The 22,538-nt window shown below is 43.7% G+C and overlaps 1 protein-coding gene across 2 annotated transcripts in view; it reads left to right on the plus strand.

Annotated features, from left to right (window-relative positions):
• The first annotated feature begins 6,456 nt into the window (after positions 1-6,456).
• PI4KB (phosphatidylinositol 4-kinase beta) overlaps positions 6,457-22,538 on the plus strand; it is a 130,324-nt gene continuing 114,242 nt past the window's right edge. Inside the window, exon 1 of one of the 2 annotated variants that reach the window (XM_069218354.1) lies at positions 6,457-6,617. The gene's annotated coding sequence lies outside the window, so the exon portion shown is untranslated. The remainder of the gene's footprint in view (positions 6,618-22,538) is intronic. The other variant, XM_069218353.1, reaches the window with a different exon arrangement.

Raw genomic sequence — 22,538 nt, forward strand, 5'->3', positions numbered from 1 at the left:
ATATCGGGGGTCCTCTAAGGAGCCCCCAAAGTGCATGGAATCATACCACCAATACTGGCAACAGTATTGGGGTATGATTCCGACATGTTTGATACCAAACATGCCCAGGTTCAGAGTTACCATTTTGTAGCTGGACACAGGTCCCGTACATGGGTGAAATGGCTTCCCCGCACTTATGAAGTCCAGTGCAATGGAACTGGAGTTTGTAGGGGCACCTCTGCTCATGCAGGGGTGCTCTTACACACAGGTACCTGCACCCGGCCCTCTGGGCTGGGAGGGCCCACCACAGGGGTGACTTACAGTGACCTGGTGTAGTGACCTGTGGTGAAAGGGTGCATGCACCTTTTCATTCAGGCTGCAATGGCAGGCCTACAGACAAATTTTGCATGGGCGGCACAATATATGCGGCAGACCATGGGGAACCCCTGGTGTCCCAATGCCCTGGGTACCTAAGTACCATATACTAGGGACTTATATGGGGGAACCAGTATGCCAACTGTGGGGTGTGCAAAGTCCTAAGCAACCAAATGTAGAGGGAGAGAGCACAATCACTGGGGTCCTGGTTAGCAGGATCCCAATTAAAACAGCCCAATCATACTGACAGTAGGCAAAAAGTGGGGTTAACCCTGCCAAAAAAGAGGGTACTTTCCTACACCTTGAGCTCAGGATGATATGGTCCTGTATGTGGGAGGCAGAGTAGCACTGGTTTGGATCTCTCTGTCACCTTCCACATGGTGTCCCAAACTATCCCGACCAACATGTGGCCAAATACATCAATATGGGCCTATAGGCTGGTTTTTGGACTTCTTGCCTGCACAAACTCTAGCTGTTAGCATTCTTCCTTACTGCTATCCTTTTAGAGCTCTTCCCAGGAGGTTCACTCAAGGTTTATCTTCAAGTCCCACTTTAATCAACAACTAAGTCTCTCCCTATCGCAAACCTTATTCAGTTTATGATTTATATCTACCCAGTTTGTTAAGACATCAACATTCAGACACACAAAGTCATTTTCAAGACTGTCTCGTCAAAAATCAATAAGGCTGAACACATATAAAATTGAGGTTTTCATTGTATGCCCCTCTAATGACCTGTGGTCAGGTGAGCAGTGGCTCCCAAATAGGGGGCCAGCTCCCAAGCTATGATATTCTCTATGTAACTTATGGTTTGTCTGTAATACAGTGTTATCCACAAGGCCGTAAATTAGCAAGCTTACCTCAAGTATTTCCTCCGCCTGAAAACTGCAAAAAATATCTTTCATATTCCAAAAAGGAGCCCCTGAAAACTGTAATCCAAGCGGCTGTCACACTCTGCTTGGACGTTAGCAATTCCTTGTATTTGAAGGCATGCTTATATATTATTTCCAAGAGTCTTTTCTGTAATGGAAGTACACTAACTCTTATCTCCCAAAGTGTGAGTACCTTCGGATACCTTTTACCTGTGATCGAAAAGGACATAATGTCAAGAGGCCAGCATGGACAGTATACAAACCAGCAAAGCTACTCGCACTGCAGTCTCCATAAAACCCGAATGACCAGCAAAGCATTTGATTCTGTGCTGATACATAGAGCACTCTGAAAAACATGGGAACTGAACAAGGGAAGAGAGTAAATCGTTTGGGCCCTTATGAAGTCTTGCAGAGGGTTCCAAATGCTGGGAGACTGAAACAAGGAATGTGTAACTAATAGTACATATATTGGTAAGGGATGGAACACAAAACACATGAATGATAAACCCACCCTCCAAAAGACAGATGGGCGCTTTGGTCTGAGGATGAGCTCTGAAGACTTCAAAGATGAACCAGTACTCTGCAGGTTATATAAAAAGGGGAGAAGAGCGAGAGAGAGCAAGAAAAGCAAACGCTTGACAAGAAAACAAGCAAAGGACAACAACAAATGTGCAGAATGCAGGGTAGTGGGATGCGAAATTTAAGAGAAGCAGACAAACACACCAACTCTCAGTGTTGCCAGGCAATAAGTGATTTCCTTGTGGCCTTCTGTACCATCTCTCTCTAACATAACATGGAAGTCAACCCATCACTGGAAGTTAACATGCAAAATGTGATAAATCACAGTGGTCACCATACAAAATATCCTAAAGCAAAATGGCCACTCGCCAACATGTTACACCAATGTGCGGGGGTGTAGCTCGGTCAATAAGATTGCGGGGTGTGACCTTCAAATTTCCCAACAAACACGCTGGCATATCATGGTAAAATACATTATTTGAGAAGCAGAGCATGAGGGAGCTTAAGAGGCAGGGGGAATGGATAGAAGTGCTGATTGTTGGGGTTACATAAAAGACAATATCTTGTGAAATAATCAACACTTTAAAGAACTTCAAAAGAGAGAGAGAGTGTGTGTATGATTTTGTCTGTGTGTGCACGTAAGAATATTTGGTGAATTCTTACAGCCCCCTCACCATACCCAACTGAAAGCACCTGTAACCAACAATTTATTAGAGAATACATTTATTGGGGGGGGTGTAACACCCCAAACATTCCCCAGAAGGTACGCACTTCCCAATGTGGCCACCTCTTGTGACAGCATAGCTACTGCACACTGGGAGCATAATACAAAACTAGGCTATGTCCAGCCTCCACAGCATACACCGTTCCAACCCTCGTTGAATTATTCGCTCGGGTACAGTTCTCTGTAAGAAAGTGGCCACACGCTGCTGAGTGTGATGCCGTGATTGACAGTGAATCCCAACACATAGAATACATTGACCCTTTTTATGGCAGAGATTTAAGAGTCATTCAAAACCTTCTTAATAATACAATTCTTATTCTTCAGTAAAAACAGGATTATTTGTTCCCAAGAAGGATTGCACCACGTGGTCTTCTATAATCAGATGAATACCGGAAAGGCAAGTTAAAAAAGCATGTCTGCTGAACCCACATTTTTTTGTATTCATGCCTCAAGGTATTGTGGTGCAAAATACATTTATCAAAGTCATCTTTCCAAGCCAAGCCCTAAGCATTAAAAATGTAATTTAGCCTTTTGCTGTGCATCACAGCACAAGATCAACCTCTTGGCTGCGATCCTGGCCTGCACACTTCTGCTTTTTTGTTTAATAATTGTATTAATTTAAAGGCAATACATTTAAGAATCTACAAAATATACTGTTGTATAAGGTCTGACAAGATCTATATGGGATAAGTATAGAAGGCAGTTTTAGGGCCTAATTTAGAGTCTGGTGGATGGAGGGTACTCTGTTGAGATGGCACATAACATTACCTCCTCCATCCAGAGAGACCGCCACCTAACAAGTTTTGAGTTGTCTGCTGGTCCTGAGAACAACTCTCTACATTGACAGGAACCGCCATAATGATGATTAATTTCAATGTATGAAAAGATTGGTGGATGGTACCATCACCCATGACGGACAGCTGTCAAACTTTTCAGATTTTTTTTTCTTCCAAAAACAAACTCTAAAAGTGAGAATTATGTTTTGAAAACTAAGAAAAAACTAATGACCACCACATCCTGGGGGTTTTCTCCCAGGGTGAGTGGCTTTTTTCCTCATCCCTTACGACTAGGCTTTTCCTGGCTTTGATGGACAAGAAAAAAAGCCTTTACACCATTGACCCTAAATAGGGAGGATAGTGTGAAGCTTTTCCTCCAACGGCCCCAACTCTATTGGGCCGTCGAAAGAAGTATTCTGTCAATGGAGCCCCATTAGCTCACATAGCATACTTGTGGTCTGCCTGACTATAAATGAAGTGGGGGACAGTTAGTTTGGTGGACAAGGTGCTTTGGTGCATTTGTGATGAAGTACCATATCAGCTCCTTTGTTGTTAATTGGTTCACTTAGTGTGAGGCAGAATTTTTCCCCAAAAATGTTACCGGTACAGTGTTTGGGTATTCTAAGCATTTATAAACTCTTTCTTTTTATATATTACTAAATTATTCCAGATTTAGGCATACTTGTTGATAATGGTTGGTTGGTTCGTGTTCAATTGTAAATGGATTCTGTTTTAAGTTCCATTTTGTTATTGTCCTTTTGCTATAAGGTTTAGGTTTTGAATGTTTTTTTAAATCGGGTGGTGAGAGATTAAACTGTTTGAATCCTTCTATCGGGTGAAATATGAAGTTGGTTGAAGAAGTAAAGGTTAATTATACTACTCTGTAACCATTTATCCTAAAAGGGGGCTGGGATATTTCGTGTAGATTATTACTGTACCCGATTACAGCAACTACAGCCTGTATTTTTTTTTTTTGTAGCGCCCCATAGTTTGGTATATTTGTTTAAAGTTCTGTTAGTATTTGTAACAGCTGTTGGGGCATAAGAGCTCTTGCGGCTGTTAGTAGAGTTGAAGACTGCTAAAGATGTGGATTACACCAGGGAGGATTTTAGTTTAACCTATTGCGGTGCATTGCGGCTAATCGAGCTTTTCTGCCAAACAAGATTGTGTTATCTGAATTACATCTTGGTAGACATGAAAACTGGGGAAGTGAATTACTCTTCTTGTCTATTTTATGTAGTCTTTGTGGGGATGGTTTGAGGTGTTTAGCCTTCCAGAGGAACTTTGTTACTGTTTTGTTGAGCTCCTTGAAGAACTTTGTGATAGTGGCATAGGGAACGTGATAATGGGGCATAAAATTTTGGATGTATGCATCATTTTGATAGTTTCTAGAGTGCCCCACCATAATGGGTTTAGCGATGACCATTCTAGAACTCTCTTTTTGATATCTTCTAGTATTTTAAATCATACTTTGTTGATTGTGGCGGATATGCGGTATGTGCATGGAATTAATAAATAATTTATATAACAAGGGTTCCATATGAAGATGGCTTTTGTTATACGGTGTTTGATAAATAGCTTATGCAGCAGAATCACCTCCAGCTTATTGTAAGTTAGTTTGTAGCCTAGCCAGAAATGTCACCATAGATTGTAGTTTAATTTAGTAGATTAGGTAGGGAGTTTTCCAGTTTGCTTAGACATGCCATGCATATGGCATAAAATGTGTAAATTGACTATGACTATGCGTATCTTCATTGATGATCATCCCTCTGATTCAACAGTCGTCTTGAAATAGCATCAGCGAAAGCCTCAGCTTTACATCCACTTGGCCCTAACGTTCCTTACTGTGTAACCCTCTTCTACAGCAATACACTCTATGAACCAAAAAATGAAATAAAAGGAGAAGAAGAAACATATTTTAACTTTTCTGTTAGTTTGTGTGAATTGTAGCCATATCTCCAGCAATAATCTTTATAAATGTTGCCTGTACCCATTTCTTCTCTGCATTAGTATTTTAGGACTCCCAAGTAATATGATGCCTACTAATGTATGCCTTTCATTATCTTATTTTAACCACAGTTCACGTGCACTCTCAGCGTCATTCCTACTGCAAAAAGAAGACCTGTGGACAAATGGTCGCTTTGCACCCAAGTTTTGATGTTTCAATGGACAATTTACTCCAGATCCTACCTGGAGGAAACTGTGCATGCAAAACTGCGGTGGCAGTCACAACATACGCAAAACTGTTCTTATAAAAGGAGTTTTTGCATGATTCGCGCATACAAGAAAGCTGGATCCAAATAAGGCTACAAAATGGATGGAATAGCTCATTACAAATCTCACTTTGCAGGATACTGAAAACTGTGTGAGAAAATGAATGACAAGCAGTAGCCCCATATGCACAATAAAATACGTTATGGTGGAAGATGCTCATGTCTGCAAAGAACTTCAGCATCAAAAATGCCACTCAGTTCAAGAAATACCGCTCGAGCAAGTGCAATAACCGCCAGAGTTAACTTATCATTATGCCCTGAAACTTTATAGGCACATATCTCAGCAGCAAATTTCTTAAGCCATAAGATATTTTTAAATGCAGTCTCCTTGTGACCAGAACAGATATGCTGTCACGTTTCTTCTTGTTGACAATTTCTTTGCAGCGTGTCATTTAACAATAAAGGCACCTTTTCCTCTGCCACACCTTGATCTCTTCCTATGGGTTCCCCTGGTAAATTGTTTCCGATCACATTCCCAGCAACGATGCCCCACTCAAATAAGAGATACCTCTAAAGTTAAGGACCCGGTGGATTCCCCTTCCGTAGTCTTTCTTTTGTTTCAACTTCCACAAAGCTCTCGGTGGCCATGTTGAGATGGGAAAGCTTAGCGTTAGAGTACGGGGAGTTCACAACTAAAGGAAAACAGTTTTAGATTAACTGAAAATGTTATTTACTCATTCGAAGGCGTTGTCCTTCACATACATTCATGCGCATTTCTGGACGTATTTATAATTCGTGAGCGCGTTTACAGAAACGATAATTTATAGAGGCCGTTAAAAACACGACGCGGGATACTGCTGTGGGCGGCTCGAGTGATTGGAGGGATCCCGTTCCAAGGCAGAGGGTCCCGTCGTTCCTGCGCCAAGCTGCGCCACTCCAGTCCTCTTTCCATGCGCGTGCCATCTGGCGGCGCTCTGTCCGCGTCTCTACGGCGCCCCCTTCCGGTGTCCGAGGCCCGGCTGTGACAGGTCCTGCGGATCCTGCGCCGGGGCTGAGGCGGGGGCGGTTTCCGGTGCCAGCGGCGCAGGGATGGATTCGGAGGCTGCGGCTGTGCTATGAGGAGCGCGGGGCGACATGGAGGGGCGCCCCGCCTGAGGGAGGTGAGAAGGGGGCTGGGGACACGGGTGTTAGGGGGAGCGGGGGGAAGGATGGGAGCTGAGATAGGTGAAAGGTGTGAGTTTGGAAGAAGTCCGGGGGGTGAAGAGCGCCTCGAGCAGCTCGGTCCCAGGCTAAGGGAAGGTAGGGAGGGATGGGACCACGGCCTGGAGCTCCGCATAAATAGTCACGGGACAGGGTGAGCTGCCAGGTTCTGCACCCCTTGTGTTTAACGTTTGTGCACCCCCAGATTGGCTGACATACCCCCGCCCCCCTCCGCATAGGTGTGAGGAGGGGACACCGTAAACTAGCCCTTGTTTCGCGTCTGCCTCCTTCGCATTGTGCGCACTGTCACTTGGATTTCACGAGCCAGTCAGTATTTTGCTTCAAGGGATGACCCGGCTCTTCTCTGGGTTGTTTCTGCTAGGTTAGTTTTCGGGGCTGCAGGTTCTTGGGTGTGCTACACTCATGCACGGAACATTGCTGGTTCCTGGAGTGCTGCATTCTTGTGTTTATGATCTGCTGGTGCACCCAAACCCGAGCTTTGCGGGTTCTCGGGGCCGCTGCACTTGTGCACTCGGACTGCGCTGGTTCACCGGCCGTGCACTGAAGTGCATGAGCTTTGTGGTTCGCGGAAGTGCTGCACTAATACCTGAGCTCGGCAGGTTTTTCAAGGCTGTTGCTCTCGTGTCCTGAGACTCTGCTGATTCTAGGGGCTGCTGCACTCAAGTGCGTGAGCTTTTCTGGTTCTTTGGGCTGTTCCTATTCATGTACGTGCATCTGTCTTCCTGGATGCCGCACTTGTTATTGTACTTGGTTGGTTCTCCAAGCAGCTGCAATCGTATAGCGAATTATGCTGGTTCTTGGAGCTTCTGTGCCCGAACTCAGTCAGTTTCCAGAGCTACTGGGCTCGCGTCCCTGAACCTGAGTTGTCTCGGCTGCTCTCAGCCGTACGTGTACATGAACGTAGGCTGGCTGTCAGAAGTGCTGTACTCGTACCTGAGCTATGCTGGTTCTCATATTCTTCACCGATGGTCTCTGCTTGCTCTCGGAGGTGCCACATCATGTACCTCAGCTCCTGGTGGTTATTGGAAGTGATGGGATTCAAGTGCAGTTCCTCATGTTTTTAAGAGGCTTTGGCAGTAGTTAATTAATTACGTAAGTTATTTAGGTGTGCTGCACAGGTGTACAAATGTTCTAGGAGTTCTGACATGCTGGCACTTGTGTATGTGTTACTATTACATGGGTTGTCAGAAGTACTGTTAGTAAAGTACTGGGATTGTCAGAAGGCTAGGGCCAGAAAGTAATTCCTATTACGTGTACTTTTAAGTTCTGATGGTGGGGCGCAGGGTCTTGAATTATAAAATGTTCCCAAAGATACTGCAGCCAGTACTTGCGTTCTGTGTATTTTCAGAGTTGTAGCACTTGTTTAACCGTTTTTTCAGGCTATAGCAAGGGCTATACTGTGGGTCATGCAGATTCTTAGAACTGCACTCATACAGGGTTTAAGTGGCTTGCATTTGTGTGCATGCGTTCTGTTGCGTTATCAAGAAGCACCGGCACTCGTACCAGGGTTTTGTTACATAATTTCGTGTATGGGGCATTTGCTGTGTGAATTCTCAGAGATACCAGAACTGCAGGTACAATGGTTCGTTCGGTTTCTTTGATGTACTGGTATTTTTATTTGGATTCCTCAATGGGCTCGAAGCTTCTAGCCCACATCTTTTATTAGCCCAGTGAGGTTTCTAGTGATTTATCTGGCGGTCTCCATTCCGTTAGTTATACTAAGGGCCTGGTTCTCATATTTAGCATTCTGAAATCCTTAAAGAATCCATAAAGTACTGCATTGTAAGAATTTTGCGTGTGTTCGGAGGGATTAACATTTACGATCATGGGGTTTGGAATGCTTGGTCTCGAACACTTGAATTATGTGAGGTTTTCAGATCTGACAAACCAAGATTTGTGAACACTTTGCAGTCTTTGAAATACTTCTATTAGTCTCTTGTACGAGTTCTCTTAGATGATGCTCTTGCAGGTGCGTTCTGTTGAGTTGTCAGCTACCAGGTCCAATATACATAGTTACTGTAGACTCCCAAGTCGGTTCTGCAAAGCTATCAGAGGTGCTGTACTTGAACATGTTTTCTCTAAGATTCTAGTGCTTTTGAGTTAACAGATGCTGGCCTACTGCATATCAGCTGTGTGGGGTTCTCAGGTGATATAGCAGGCGTACACCCACTAGTGTTGCGAGGATTTCAGCGATGCTCTGATAAATTAAGCTTCTATGATCTCATTGGAGCTCTTCTGATGTACATGGGTTCTGTGCTTTCTCCAGTAATCTAGCAGACGTGCATATCGATTATTCGGTGTCCTCATAAGTGCTAATATTTGCTTATATGGCTTCTATAATATCTCTTTGAATGGATTTTTAGTTAAATGGGTTTTCTGAGGTTATCAGATATGCGTAGAGTGTGCAAGGTCTTCTGCAGCACCTGTCCTCTTGTACATAAGCGCTCACATTTGCATTTTATTGGATACATGAGTTGAAGTGTCCCTTGAGGTGCTGACCCTGCGTTAATACATTTAGTGGGCTCTCAGCGGGCCACCGGAATAATAAGGTGTGAGAGGGCCAAATTATGCAACACAGTTTAGTAAATTATGTGTCAGGAAAAGGCAAATTATGCAGCATAATGCAGCACATTTTGTAATATTTCTTCATTTTAAAATTTTATAACACTGTCTGGCCATTGGTTGCACCTTGTTAGTACCATTTTAATACCTAAACGTAGCAATAAGCAACAAAAGGGTAACCAGTCCAGTTTTGAAAAGGACCTTTCACTGCTCAGTAACGCATGTTGCTCCTCTTATAGTAACTTTTGAATTGTTTGAGCTTGCAACAATTTTTTTTAATTTATTTTAATGACAATGTGCAGATTATGCGGCAGATGATGGGTTATGTGGCAAGTGAGACAAATCTGTAATCATGCAAAAACCGATGCAGCAGCACAATTGCCTAATTCCAGTGGCCCTGGTTCTCAGTAATGTATAACAATTGTCTTTATATCAATATTGAGTAGTTTGCTTGGTGTGGGGAAGAGCCAGTAAATTCAACCAATACAGCGCTCTCCATGGACTCTTGATAATACTTAATTTCAGAACTGTAGCAATCTCATTTTTCAAATTACTTTTTCTAAAACTCTCTTACTTTCCTTTTGCTGCCCAGAATGGTGCAGTTTGTGTGCACTGAAAGATGCAAGTACGTTTTTGGAGACGGACCACCTTTTGTACTTTGGCGAATGTTGGACCATATGTGTATTTATTTTTACAAATTCACTTCTTAGTGTTTGACCAAACCTTTCCCAACCGAAAACAACTATCAATAGGGGTTAAGCAGACCTGCAATGAGTATGGAGTTAGTTCCACACCTTCTTATCATCGATAGAGTGCAGGGAGAAATATTCCAATGTGGAATGTTATATGTGTGTTGTTGAAACTCTTGAGAGTCGCTCATACATACTCATCTTATACCGGTAAGGGTGTGTGTGTGTGTGGTTTTGGGTATAGCATGATGTCATCTGAAGAGAGGATTGAACTCAGAGATACCTTTTTAATAAAGTAAGTTTGTCCGTTTATAGAGTGTCAGCTAAAATAGCTGCACTTTGTATGATCGTCAAAAGAGTAAGCTCTAGTACACGTCCACGATTTACAACTCAAATGGAACATGTAACAATGTGGGCTTATGCCTAGTTTTGATGTATGGTATTAAAATATAGCCCAAGCACTAAGCCCGAAGATTAAGTAATGGCGCAGACCTAGCCTGAGAGCCTCATTGTCAAGCAATGCAGAGTAGAGCATCATGTGAGGTTTAATCATGTGAAGTCTATATAAATCGAGCAATAACTCTCTGAAACCAGATCCTGTAAAGTTGGTGTCACTCATGGGTACTTTCTTTCTGAAGCCTTAGCTTGTAAGGTTTTTTGGGTATTCGTAACATGCCTTTCTTTCTCAACCTTTGAATCTGTAATCCTGTTTTTGTCTGGATTTGATGTTTAAATCCTGGTGAATTATCCTTTTTTGTGAATTAGTAAAACCTGCGTGTCATCCGAGGAGAATCCATCCCTCAAGGATGTGACTGTCTCTTGAAGACTTGAAAAAAAACGTGATATACTGAACCGAATTGTTATGTCCGTTACAAACAAATTAAGCTCCTAGAGCCCCAAAACATAGTCAATAAAAGTAACACCCTTGACAAAGAAAAATGCACCATCTTCTGCTTTTCAAAAAAATAATCGTTCTCTGGTGTTAGGTTTTAAAATCGGCTAATGTCACTTTAACAGTCAATATTGGTTTTTCATGGAGTAGTTTCAGAAAATCAAATTTATAATAAAATTCGTTAAGGCTCAATTGCTAAATAAGTGAAAGTTCGAGTTGACAATGAACATTGAAAGACACTTCTACCCTGCCATAAGCACAGCTGCAACCGTTGCACGTGCCTTCTGTCTCGGCAGGCAGCTGCGCATTTCGGGTTCTGGAAAATCGGAAGAGTGGACGTGTTTTTTTTCTTGTTAAAGCTGCCAGCACAGCGGGATATCGGTTCTGTTCTTCCCCTGTTTGCTTATTTATAAGCAGAAGCATAGCTGTGCTGCGAGATCTGTGTAACCTGATAGAGTTGTGCGGCATGCCTGTGAACCCTGTGACTTCTGGGTTACAAGTCTCCTTTGGTTTAGTGCGTTCTGCACTTCAAAGCACTTATTGGGTGCAGATCTTCCTGTTGTTTAAATCTACATTAACATAACCCTACCAATATACTTGATGGCGAAGGCCAATTCGACTTACATTTAATTAACATCTGCAATTGTGAAATACTTTCATCGCACTCCAACGTACAAAATGTGCTTTGTAATGTCACGTTGAGGTTTATTAAATCCACACACTTCTCTCTCCCCAGGCAACGCGCTGACAAACAGAGTGGATTAGGCAATTTTTATTTCTGTCTCCAGAACGCCAGATCTTGGCACTGTAGCCCGATGAATTTGAAATGTTTTTCCTGCACTCTTGGCCCAAGCGCTGGACCCGGCATTATGATTGCAATTGCAGTGTGGCCCCTCAGCTAAATTTCAGCTGTCTATCGCTGTGACGTTCGTGGGGCCTTTTGCAACTTAGGCCCTTCTTTCGCTTCCAGGAGACTGTTGCAGTGTAGCCCACTTCTGGTAGTATTTTTTTTCAGCATAGAAATGCCAGGTGGCTGCAAACTGATTTTAGTGTTTGGGTGATGTCATCACTGAGCTTGTTACTTACAAAACTGTCTGTGACAAAGCCTTAGCATAGTGTGTCGCAAAGCATTAGGATGATATTGTGAAAACAAGTAGCTAGTCATGCATTACAAAGATAAGTGCCCGACTTCTAAAGCTCAGAGAAATAAAAGTACCGTATAACGTCCCGTGTGCCCATTGGTGGTAGCACCAATTGGTTAGTACTCTGGCACTGGTTGTTTTTCATACATCTTGTTAAGGCCTCTAATATAATATAATATAATGTGTGGTGAGACACACACGGGAAAAACTGCATCCTTCTATATTGAAGCATAAGCTGTTTCTATTTAGACAGGTACCAAATGAGCAGTAATGTTAAATCAGTTGTAGTTCCATCAGTGGTAGTGGAGTCAGTTATGATATCCGAGGAACTTCCCAGCACAGAAAGCAGACACAAGGTCGGTATTCCCCAAAGAAACAAAGGAGGTGGCCTGCTGAACTGGGTAGGGGCCAGAGAGGCAAAGTACCCCACAGTGACCAACCCACAACCATAAACGTTGGGTTCTTTGAGAAAACATCTCTCAGTATTTATTCAAATTTAAAACAAGACTGAATTGACACAAAAACATGCATCAACAATTTTACATTTTCACAATTTACATAGTACATCATATGTTGATATCTTGATGGGGGCAGGAAAAAGAACTGTACACGGAATTCTTAACGCCACCCGACACAATGGAAAATTGGACTCCATGATTTATCACCACAGACTCTTCTTGATTGCTTACATCAGGGCCTCACCTAAACCATTGCCAAAGCTCTGACCAGTGCCAGCTTAGATGATGACCCAAACCATGGCAAAGGCATCACCAGGAGCCTGGGAAATGCTGCAAACTTGGTTCTCTAGCGCAGCTGCCATCTCGCCCAGTCGTTAGGGCACCTTGCGGTAAACCTGCAAAGGGCTAGACACCTCTCTCTGTAAAGGTCCCTCCCAGCCCTCTGTCACGTTTACTACTACATAGCCCAAACTTTGGTAAAACAATCAGGTCCCATACATGCCATAGTTTGAGGCATGATTCCACAAGTCCATCCCTGCCCTGCAGTATAAGTCAGTCTAAATGGGAAAACTTTAACTGGACCTGGAAAAGAAAGAACACCTCACCGTTACCAATTTCTCAAGGGTTGTGTGGGTGGGACTTTAAACTTCAAAATATTCACTCTTGCACGGCTGATCCAAAGAGTGCTGGAGGGGCTGTGGAAGTACTGGTACTCTGCTACACCTCTTGTGGCACTGCCTAAAACTAGAACAGTTCTGGGAACGCATAATGGATGACACAGACCACGACTTTAACACTAAGATCCCCCGTTTTCCAGCATACACTATTTTGGACCTTCCCAACCCTTTAATCTACCTGCTTCGTTCTCAGAGAGAGATACAGATGGCTCTCGCCCTTGGTGCAGCGAATCAATTAATTTCATTACCAGGGGGCACAGATAAGACCCCCGACTATGGTGCCTGGCTCCGCAAACTGTGGTTCCTATTAGGGATGGAGAAGTTGTCCCTACCAGCGGACAAGCAAGGCCACACCTACTCCAAAACATGGGCGGCCCTTAAACACGTTCTGTCTTCAGAATTCAGTGAGCTCACCTGCCCCCTATCTGAAAGTGCTGCTCCATGGCCCCAAACTGACGTGACATCAACATAGTGCTATCCTACAACCGCAAATGACCTGCAGCTCTATGGTTAGGCTTACTCGCTTCTATACTTTGCCATAGACCTTCTAGCTAAAATAGAGGAGGATTTGGAGGGGAGAGGGAATCGAAATGTGGGTATTAAGGTACTGTGTTCTCTACTTTTCTTTCTATTCCACCTTTTGCAATGCTGCCGGCCTTCGGGTTGTGGGCATAAAGCTGTGTTCTCTGCTTGCTGACCAATATCAACCGCTGCCGCCTTCATGGGTTGTAGGCAATTAGCTGTGTTGTTCTAATGAATAAACAGAATTGATCCATAAACTTCAAAATGTGTCAGAAGTGGTCTGAGGATCCAAAAATAGAAGCTGGAGAATGCTCAACCCTGGCGGCCATATCGCTCAACTGCCTCCACCATTTGTGAACCTCACATGAGACCCCATCTAGTCAGGTTCCTGCCACCCAGATTACCAAAAAGTTTAGAATGACCCGAGCATTGGCGTTGGACTCACCCATATTTCCCATCAATACCCCTTCAACTGTCAGCACACCTAAAGTTGGGTTGTGCTTCCCTCAATTAATTCCAGTTTATTCTATGGTGAGCTTCTATGCAAAAACAGTTGCATGTAGGATGACAGCCATGCTTCGTTAAAACAACCATTAAATACTACAAGTTAAAAGCATAACACTTACACCACCTTAAGGCCCTTTCACAATACAGAGCGTAGGGGGAATGTGAGATGCTATTATGTCAGATTGTGTTTTTATTTTAAACATAGTACTGCAATGACTTCTTACTAGTGCCATGATGGAGAACATATGTTAGATAACCCTCTTGGGTGAGGGTAAAGAAAGGTTTATAGGGTAGCAGAAAAAATAGAATTTTTTGTTGCAGCATTAGGTGTTTACAAATGTATGCAATGTTGATACTAATGGTATGAATCCCCAGTAAAAAAAATGCCTATTAGTTTGCTTTTTAACTAATGGAACAGTACAGATAAATTAATAATTATTGGCCCGTTTTCTTTGACATAACTGGAATTTTCGTGTACCCAACCAATCCATGAGAAAGCTGAAAACTACTTAAATTTGAAGACCCACTTTATGTTCTTACTGATGGGGAATTTGTAGAGCTCGGTGTGTAGTGAAAATTATAATTGGAGTGGTCGGACAGATTGTGCATTATACTTTATAAAAAAAAATAACCAATATTCACATCCCATGGAAAATTTAGATTGTCCGGATGGTGCATTTGTTTTGCTCAAACCCGTTTATTAGAATTTTAAATAGTTAACAACACTTTGTGTGTTTTAAAAACAGACAAAATAGAAGCGAAGTTCCCATCAAAGTTCACTTGGTGTTAGCAGTACAATCCAGAAACAATCAGGAAACATTGCGACAATTACAATTTGGGAGAAAGGAGGGGAGGGTGTGTGAGGGGAATCACTGCTTGGGTGGTACCCCGGCTTCAAAAGGGGCCCGAATGGGGCGGCTTCTATATCATGGGGTGGATGCGAATCAAGGATGTCTCAAAAGGGGGGCATTGGGAGGGAAGGGCCGCATGTGTTGGTGTGTTTCTGATTAGTAGGTGGTTAGCTCCTTTGCTAAAGGACAGGATGCTTTGCTTCAGCGTGACTGTGTACTAAGTAAGAAAGTGTGGGGAAACATAATAAAAAAATAGGAATAAGGGTAAAGGGAGGGAGTGGAAAAGAAGGGAGGGTGTCAGGTCTCCAGCCAGGTACCAATGTCGGTGGAAGAGTTTTAAGCGTCATATATTTTCCTCTTTGAAGATCTTTGAGGAGGGAAGGGGGAGGAGCAAGGAGTTCCCTTTACTCTGGTCAGTCAAACAGACGCACGGCATGAAGTCTGGGAGGTTGAAAGCATGAGAACTCTAGTCAAGACATGTAGTTGATGAGAGGCGTCCATTGGCGGAGGAACTTTTTGTCCGTAAAATCTAGTTTTGTGTGTCCTCTGTTCCATTGCCATGCTAAGCCAGAGTTGTGTGAACCAGGATGCTATTGGGGGAGCAGAGGAAGACCTTCAGGCTATAAGCTGCTTAGCCGCACCGGCCATGTGACACATGAGGTACCAATCTGCATGTGTCCTTGCTTGCAGGGATGTACGGTATAGTCCCAGGATGATTGTGTGGTAGTCTGCCGGGATGTGGTAGACTATAATGCCCTTAATGTGACTCAAAATCGCTATCCAAAAGACAGTGAGCAAGAGGCATGCCCACCATATGCAATGGAAGTTGCCTATAAGTGTTCCGGAGCCTCAGTATGAGTCATAGGCTGTAGGGTAGAGTGAAGGCCACTCTACAAAGGATTTAATGATCTGTCCCTGAAATAAACCTCGTAGAACTCTGCATTCACCTTTCACCTTAGAATATAGCTGATGTGTTTTTATTTATCTGTACATTAGTGGTTTGAAGTTAAGGAACAGTTTATCAGTGACGAATAATACTACGCTTCACATTCCACCATTTTAAGTTCCAGTGAAAAGCACCATGGCATGTGGTAAAAACCCACTTACCTCCAATCACCGTCCCCACCTTCTTCAGTTCAGGAACTTGTAGTAAATTAAGATATCGTTCCAAGTAACGGAATTGTGGATAGGTGCTGACAAGGTGGTTTTCTCTGACGGTTTTAGTGACCTACACAAGAAGAGCACTATTTGAGCTGTCTGACCCTCTGCCTAGATGGAAGTTAGTAAAACACTTGTAAATAAAACATGTATATTTTATTCTTTGTGAACTGCACCTTTTCAGCTGTTAATTATGTGATATTTATTACTTTATGGTTGTCCAATGGGATTGCCATTGTAAATTACTTTTTTCATCTGAAGTGTATTGGTGATTCTTTATCTGATTATGGCATTGTTTTGTTGTGTATTGCTAGTCTAATTTCCATTCAGGGAATATGCACTTTTATTGTAGACATGATTTTGCCTACTTTGCTTTTCAAAGCTGAGCTCTCATAGAGAGTTTTACTTCAGAACTGTTACGATGGTGCAGCAGGAAAGCGAGATCGCTTTTCACCGAGGTTTTCAAGTGTTCATCATGGACAGCAGGAGCTAAATGTGGATGCTTGTGGTGTCACATGGCTGAAAACTAATGGCTACACAAACTCCAATTTCATGAAGTCTATGAACTCTGTGTACATAGATATCATCCATTTATTACCTGTGGCGAGAGGAGTTATGGAGTGCTAAGCAAAAAATGCCTATATTTGATGCAGGGCACCTCCCAAAGTCCTCCCTCCCAATTCCGATGTATTAAGCAAGGAATAGAAGTGTGGTGTTGACAGCTTTCCTTTTGATATATATGTATGATTTTGCTCTCTGTCATGCATGGAAAGAAATCAGCTGACATACTTCTGCATGTATGTGTGTCAGACAAGAAAGCCTGTGTTTGGAGGTATCCCTTGCCCTAGCACAAGGATAAATACTGAGGGAGTTGTGATTTGTCATGTGCCATTCCTCTATCTCCCTTGAGAGTTGGAGGCTCTGAGGTGAGGGAAGACCTTTGAAGCAAACGCTGACTCGTACTACAGAATCCAGAGTTGTTGCTAAGGATTCAGTCTAAGCCATTCACTGCAGTGTGGATTCGGTGAGTTGAAATCTCCCTTCTCTGTAGTGACCTGCACTCTGCAACCACTGAGCTAAAAAGCAGACTGTCACATGCTTTTGACACCTTCTTCGAAAGATTTTTGCTTCACAACCACAGTACTCTGAGATTTTCCAAAATGCTTGTGGATTGTATGTGTCATCCTTGGTACAACTCCTTTCTAAGTTCTTCGATGGTCTTTGTATGTTTAACCTCACTGCTTTGGCAAGATCTTGCTGGAGCGGCAGTGGAGCACCCGGTTTACTTGGATTATGGCACTCAAGCTGCTCAGTTTCCGATGAACACGAAATGCCCGCCAACTTGTGAGGTTGTGATAGATACTCACAGCGGGGGAGAGGCGCGTATTTCTCCTAGTCCTAACACACCACACCAGTAGCGATTTCCAGAGCCCGTGGGAGATAGAGTAGTGTATTCATAGCGCTTGCTCCGGGCTTTACGGGATCGAGTAGTAGGGATCTGCTCTCTGGGCACGGCCGGTGGAGGGTTGGCCAAGGTGTGAACAGGGAGTGAGCTGTTAGAGGGTCCTGCCTTGGGTTTGGGGGTGAGCTCCAGGCAGTGGCCGGCACATTCCTGCAGGTTGCAAGCAAGTAGTGAGTGGGATACGGTTGCATCTTGTATGTGCAAACAGAAGCTGGTGGTCGAGGCCAGTTGATATTCTTGGTACTCCTTTCAGCTATTCCCGGGTCCCGTGGGAGAAAGGCAGCTCCCCTGCCTGGAAAGTAACTTTGTTGGACTTGGCAAAACGGTTAAAGGAACAAGAGAAAAGGGCTTTGCTCCTAATCGCCGCCTAATTCCACTGGCGACTCTCCCGTAGCGCGTGACTCTGCGGGTTTCTGTCCATCACTTGGGCCTTTCGTTGCAGGAGAACCGTTCAGCCCGGACATGAACTTTTGTAACCCCGGCACGGAAACGAGCTTTCCGAAATAGCAAAACCCAGGCCGGAGCCAGAGAAACACAGATAAAGAGCTGTCCCCGCGTGGGCGGGAGGCCTGCGGAACACCCTGGCCGCGGCTCAGAAGGGGCTGTTGAATGTGGCAGTGTGGCTGGAAGAGCCGGCAGGCCGCTTGGCGTGATCCGTAGAGGCTTGTGAAAGGGAGAGTGTGGGAAGGGCAGGGCCGGGCATTCACCAGGGCAGCCCTGGCACTCCTGTGTGATTGCGCTGCTTGTGGGGCTCGGCTCTGAACGCCGTGACGTAGTCCCCCATTGTGGAGCTTGTGATCTCCGCCCGAGCTGCCTTTTGTGCCGGGGAGACTCTTGGATGCACACCTGCATGGATATGGATGACGGATAGGACCCCGGGGCGAACCACTCCATGCCAAGTGAAAATGCATACTTCTTTGAAGATGTCCCCTCTACTCTAGTCCTCATATTTTACTGCGGATGGGGGCAGTCGGTTGCATGTGCTATGCCCATTGCAATAATACCTGCCAGGAGCGATGAATATACCAGTTCCCATACAGAAAATGACCATCAGACACCACAGTTTGCCCATTTCAGCTCGGTTTATGGCTGCTAGACATGGCCAGATGTATCAAGGCTTCTAGTTTCATTCCTTTAAAGTTCATATGGCTCATCCTCTATACACGTTTTCCACAGATTGGGGCCATCAGGCATATCCAGTCTATCCAGTTCCAGCACCTAAGATCATCTGACCAAGCCTGACTGTTTACTTCCTGTCCTTCTGCTGCGCCAGGTAACACTCCAGCTCTGTCTTTGCTGTCACACTATAATTTCACTGTGTGCGTGTCCTAAGCATTTTAGGACTGGGTTGACCATGCACCTATCTGACAGGCCTTTATCTTGCAGTGTACTTGATGGAATAGCCATCTTCCCCATTCAACCATTGGATTTTTTGACCAGCCTCTCTGATCCCTTGCCTTGCAACTTTGTCAGTTGCATCTTGGCTCTGCCCAAAGGATTATTTTTCTCTCAGGTGATACATTTGGTTGTTAGGGTGTTTAACCTTTTAATGCTGATCTCTCCTTACACTGCCCTAGGGACTACTAAACAGTTGTAGGCCATTCTCCCTACTATTGCTGGCTCCTTTTCCATCCATCCCTTTTCCTGTCCCTCATTCCTTTTCACCCTGTACCACTCTTGTTGCTCGCTCCTGCCCTTCCTTCTTTCACCTGTGTCCTCCTTGTTACCACCGCCATTATTTTGTACCTCTCTCTTCCCATTCTTGCTTCTGTGGCTGGTTATATTTTTTTCCCCTAGAATCAAAAGGCTGTCAATATTGAAGCGCCAATTGCCTTCAATGTAGTTCTGCTTTTGTTTCAATGGCAACTGGAGGCCGAGTGGTAAGGGTGCCTTCATTAAAGTCTGCCCTTACTTTCAATGCCTAGAAACAGTCTTGTAACTTTTATTTGACGTAGAAATAAGGACAGGACGGTATTGAAGACAAGGGGTGTGTCTGGACGAATGAGGTTGTGTGACTCGCCACATCCTTAAAAAGCACTGCCAAAGCTTTGACTTGGACTGAACAAAGACTTGATTTGCAGGGATCTTAGGGTGCTTATTAAGGTCACCAACTGCATATGAATGTCTTCTAGTCTACGGTGCTAGCACCTTCAAAAACAAGCTTGGTACCTGGATGGACAAGGCAAAGTGTAAATGTTCATTGACCATGTCCTACTTCCAGAGTGCACAAGTCCTTAACCGCTCAGGCTGACAAGGCTTCTTTTATACTATGCAAAGCTAAAAATCGCACTCGTCTGCTCACTGAAGTATCTCTTATGGCAGGCGATTGCTCGTGTAAGCTCTGTGTAGAGCCAGGACTTCGATATACTTTTACAGATCCGGGTGAGTGCTGTTCAGGACTTTGGATTTGCTAGAGATGTACATTATCACAAAATAGCGTCCGTCTTTCTCAGAAGACAAGCCCCACGTTCCCATCAAGGTTTATTTAAGATGACACGTTTAATCCTAGTATCTATAGCCACTTTTACAACCTGGAGCTACTAACCATACCTATTCTATAATACATCCGTTTACAAAGACGTCACTTGCCTCTTCAGATAAATTCGTACAAAGAATGTTTGATTTGCCCTGTGGTGTTGAGTGGCCCAGGTTGGGGTGAGGCATGGCACTGTTATTTATGGAGCCTAATTTGAAGGCAGTTAGGTGAACTGGTCTAGTGTTTCGAAATGTGTACTGAGTGAGCAATGCCTGTGCTCCGGCCTGTGAGTAGAGGCAGCTGGAAAGGATTCAGAGCTGAAGAATGTTAGCTGAAGCAGGGTGGGGAGCCCCACCCGGATTATGAATTCGTGCAGGGGCTACACTGACTTTCCCCTCACTTTCTTTTTTTTTTTTTTTTTATAAACTCAGCTGTTTCTAAATTGATTATTTCCACCCACGGAATATATAGTCCTTTGGTGCAGAACATATTCATTTAGGTAATTATCTCCATTACAGAATCGGATTTGTTAAAATAAATTTGACTCCTTAAGTGCCCAAAAATCATTTACTCTTAGCACTGTGACTCGGTTGATTACAGGCCGATTGTATATTTTTGTTATTTACACTTTTTATTAAATATTCCATACAAAAGAAGCATAAATAAACAATTGAAATATTCAATATTAAGCTGACACTTTATTGTAATAATAAAGCTTGGCTACCATCGTTTTCAAATATGGTTACGAGTTAGAATTTCTACGGAGGGCATAAAAATAAAGTGAGTCTTTTTTTTTTCCAGTGTAGGAGCATGGTAGAACATTCACTTAAGGAGAAATAATTGAACCTCTGTTGGGGGCCCGTGACGCCTAGTTAAGTGGTACCTCTTTTTCAGGCGTGGAACGATGAAAGAAAGATTCTGGACTAGGTTATGCGCTGTTTTGTCCCAAAATTAATTCCTTTTGCACTCGTACTGTTTTTGAAGCAGTGAAGAAGGTCCTATGCTTCGAGGAGAGCATTTTGAAACAGTCCTATATATATATTTCAGATTTCTGATCGTCGTAGGTTGCCCCTTCAATAGGCAGGATTCACATACGTGACTTGTTAGCGTGTAGATGTGTGCTACAACATGCCTTAAAGCCCGAGGCTTTTTTTTTTTTTTTAGAAACATCTTAGTGCAAAGCTCGAGTAGGTCTGTCGGCTTCCAGCCACTTCTGCGTCTCATACTCGTTGCTGCCTTCCTAGCCCTCTTCCATAGCACAGGCAATGTCAGCTCACGTTTTTCAGACCCTGCAGGGAAGCAAAATTCAAGCAATTTTAACTCTTTCAGACTGAAGTCTACCTTTATTTGGAAAATACATTTTACCCCTTCTGAGTATAGAACGATGAACGGACGATAAATTGGGCTCGATATCCGTGTTCCTGTGGCGAGTGGTGCCTGTGGGAGGTGTTATGTGAGCTGGAGACGCTCCTGTGGATCGAGCAAGAAAACAAAAGAGATACAATGTGGTGTCATATTTTGTGTTGAGAGGCTTGTTTTTAAACTTCAGTTTTTCAGTGTGCATGTATCTGGTTCCGTTCTGCTTACTCAATCAAGGTCCTTTAACATGTGTTTTAAGTTCTGCTCCAGTATGCTGTGATGTTTGTACATGAGTTATAAATCCGCCCCTCGCTGCCTCTCTACTAGTTTTCTTTTTTCTCTCTTTACTTTTGTCTTTAGTTCCTTCCTTTGATGCTACTTTGTTACTTCCCGACTATGACTGTGTGCTTGTTCCATTCCTTCAGTTGCTACCACTGTGCTGATCCTTTCAGTTCCATTCTTTTCTCCAGATGCCCAATGACTTGCCCCCTTCCTTAAGTCTGCTTGTGACTTCCATTCCTTCTTTTTATCAATATCTGGATGTAGGTTCAATCTTTGCCTTCTCCACTAGGCCACATACATACGGCTTGTTTTCTTTTCTCAGTTCTTCCGATAGACCTTGTCTTCCTTACCACATCTGTGTGCGGAGGCACATGCCGGAACCATAGCTCTCCCTCCTCCCCCTGTAGAGGTTCTATTCCGTCTCCACCGTGTGTCCACAGACCCTGTTCCTACCTTCTGCGTGCATTTGTAGGTTCCCTTCCTTCATGCCGACACACAGATGCACTTTCTGTTCCTTCTCTGCTACATCCTTCAGCGATGCGCCCCACTTCTTTCATGCCTGCCCTGCGGCCTCTTGAGTGCTGGGTTATCCTTCTAAATTGATTCACTGCCTGTCTGCAGCTCCGAAGGTTTCTTCCAGAGATGTTTCTTCTCTGTGATCTAGCCTGGGATAAAACTAGATTCTGGAATCTGCTAGTTGAGTTTAGTGCACCTGTAAGTTAGTATTGTATCACTGATCTTTCCAGTGAGGCTAAATAAAACACTTTGGTGTCTCTCTTGTGCTTCTTAAACCTTAGTGTGTAGTTGTGGAATATATCTGAAG

The sequence above is a fragment of the Pleurodeles waltl genome, chromosome 12 (genome assembly GCF_031143425.1).
Source record: "Pleurodeles waltl isolate 20211129_DDA chromosome 12, aPleWal1.hap1.20221129, whole genome shotgun sequence".
NCBI lineage: Eukaryota > Metazoa > Chordata > Amphibia > Caudata > Salamandridae > Pleurodeles > Pleurodeles waltl.